Genomic DNA, 2,813 nt, shown 5'->3' on the forward strand with positions numbered 1-2,813 from the left:
GGGGGGGGTGGTACCCCTAACTTCTGCATTGTTCGAGGGTCAACTGGATATGTAACGTGCTTAGAAGAGTGCCAAGTGCAATACAAGCCCTCTATAACTGTTAATCAGGACATAATTTATGCAGCTATATTATCTTAAAAATACAAAGCAGACAATGATATACTTTCAAATAGAAATTGTCAAATCCTTAATCTAATCCCAGTAGAATATTGCCTGGATTTTTGATCAAATAATAGAGTAGACAAAACAAAAGTTATAGATTATTAGGTTTGGTTTAATAACCTATGGTTGTGTAGTGGCTAAAAGTAAGAGAGATTTACTATTTTTCACACTTGTCAGGGTCAGGAATTCAGGCAGGGATTGGCTAAATAGTTCTTTAGATCTGTGCTATCAGCTTGGGTCACTAACTAGGCTCCTTCATCTAAAGGCCTGGCTGGACAAGAAGGTACAAGAAGACATCATTACGTGCCATACATCTTAATACACCTTTACCCAAGCTCACCCTCTCTCTTCATGTGGTATCTCCTAAATCACTAGTGTAGCCTAAACTCATTGAATGTACAGTGGCTATTTTCCTGAGTGTAAGTGGAAGCTGCCAAGCCGACCAAAGCTTAAACCTGCAATTGCCACAGCACCACTTCTGCCTCATTTTATTAGTCAGAGCAAGTCACAAGGTCATCTCAGATTTAAGAGGAAGGGAAATCAACTATAATTTTTGAAGGAGGTAGAGGCGTGTATACTCCAGGAGGGAAGCGACTAACTGATAGTGGCCCAAGGTCATCTCAGATTTAAGAGGAAGGGAAATCAACTATGATTTTTGAAGGAGGTAGAGGCGTGTATACTCCAGGAGGGAAGCGACTAACTGATAGTGGCCCACTTTGGAGAATCTCTACCACAAGTTATTAACTAGGTTGATGTGTTTATAAATGTATATGTGAATGTATATATTCTCAGCAGTCTCTATGGTTTGTATAGCTCCTAAAAAAAATTAAAAATCCAACATAATCAGAAAAAAAAACCAGAAAATGGGGACACTTCTGAAATATGTTTGAAATATTCACAAAATTTAACCATATACTAAATTATAAAGTATTGAATAACAAAGTATGATATCATAGGAGCTTTATTTCACTGAACACCCACACTTATAAATTGACAATAAAAATTCCTTTTGCAAATATACAGCTAGAAATTAAATGCTGGGCTGTCCAATAACTCCCCTGACTCCCCTGTCGTACCTCGTGCAGTTGGCTGAACATTTTGAAGGGACTTAAAACAACAAAAAAAATAAGGTGTAAAACAAATTAGTGGCTTTGCAAATTAAACAACTGTCGGTTCTAACTCCTCCCATACTTGTGCACGACCAGTTAACAAAAGAATAACAACCACCACCAGAATAATAACTGCCCTGCATTGGCCCCAAAAATTTAGAAAGCAAGAACAAATCCGGTGAACACCAGGCTTCAGGGGAAAACGTAGGGCCCCATTTCTAATTCCTCACCTAAATTTGTGAGAATTGTCATTACCTATTGAGAAAAATTACCATTTTCTTTCTAATTATTTTAATAGGTACAGATGCTACATATTCAACAATAAACCCCACCCCTACAGCTATCCCTTTTCAGTGGAATCGCTGAATGAACCAAATGAAGATAATCAATCACTCTTTCTCTCCCAGCCAATAACTGTTACTCTTGATCCTTTCACTGGAAAACAAACTTTTCTATTATCTGATACCATTTCAGCCACTTGAAATGGGAGAGATTTATTATGTAACTGGAATTACCAAATTAAGTGTTCCTCAAAGGATTTCTTTCTTGAAATTCCTGAGCACTCCCTTATTCATAATCATGTCATGTTTAATTTAGGATGCAGCTTAGCTGAATCCTCGTGCTGTATAAGACACAAGCTGAAGATCTCTATAAGGTTCTTGACTCTACATGGGCCAAAGATTCTGCCTCCACTGGTTAGATTAGAAGAGCCAAGCCCATCAGGATTCATAGTGACTGTTCTTAACTTTACCCAAGCTTGCACAGTACCCTTTAAAACTAAAAGCAAAGGAGGCCCACAGCATAGGACTAACAAGAAAAGAAATCTAGTACTTTTATCCTATAAATTCTTTGACCTAAAAATACTAATAGACTTTGGCAGATTTATTAAGATAGCACTATAAGACAGTTATGCCCAGGTTTTCAAGGGTCTCAGATCCAAATACTGTTCTTTTCTCAACCCCAACCATCCACAGTTGTGAATCTATGCTTTTTCTATTTTAGGATCTCCTTGGATTCAAGCGTTTGATACCTGTCCATCTTTACTTAGTGAAACTAACAGTGCACATGGATTGTCATGCTCCAGAGAGACAGTCAATGATTTTACTTTTCACAAATCCTTAAAATCTCAAGGACCTCAAGTTCCTTTATTATTCTACTTATATCTAATGGTGACTTTTGCTAAAACCCACAAATAAATCTCTAAAACAAATTTTTTACCATCTTATTGTATTACCCAAAACATAAAAATATATTAAAGAAAAAAATTGCAATTTTGCTAGCAATTTTCTTTTTCTTTCTTTCTTTTTTATTTTCTTCTTATTATTTTATGATCTTTCTCATAAAGGTAAATAACTTGCCTCTGATTGACAACAAGCCATCCACATCTTCCCTTGACTAATTATTAAAAGACAATTCAGGGAATTTCTAAGTCTCACTGGCTGTTGTAGACTATGGCGTCCTATCGTCTTATCTTCTTTGAAATTGCTTCTTCTCTTTATAACTTGATCACACTGACTCTCAGTGACAGAACCTCTCACATGG

The sequence above is a fragment of the Galeopterus variegatus genome, unplaced genomic scaffold (assembly GCF_000696425.1).
Source record: "Galeopterus variegatus unplaced genomic scaffold, G_variegatus-3.0.2 Scaffold519, whole genome shotgun sequence".
Taxonomy (NCBI): domain Eukaryota; kingdom Metazoa; phylum Chordata; class Mammalia; order Dermoptera; family Cynocephalidae; genus Galeopterus; species Galeopterus variegatus.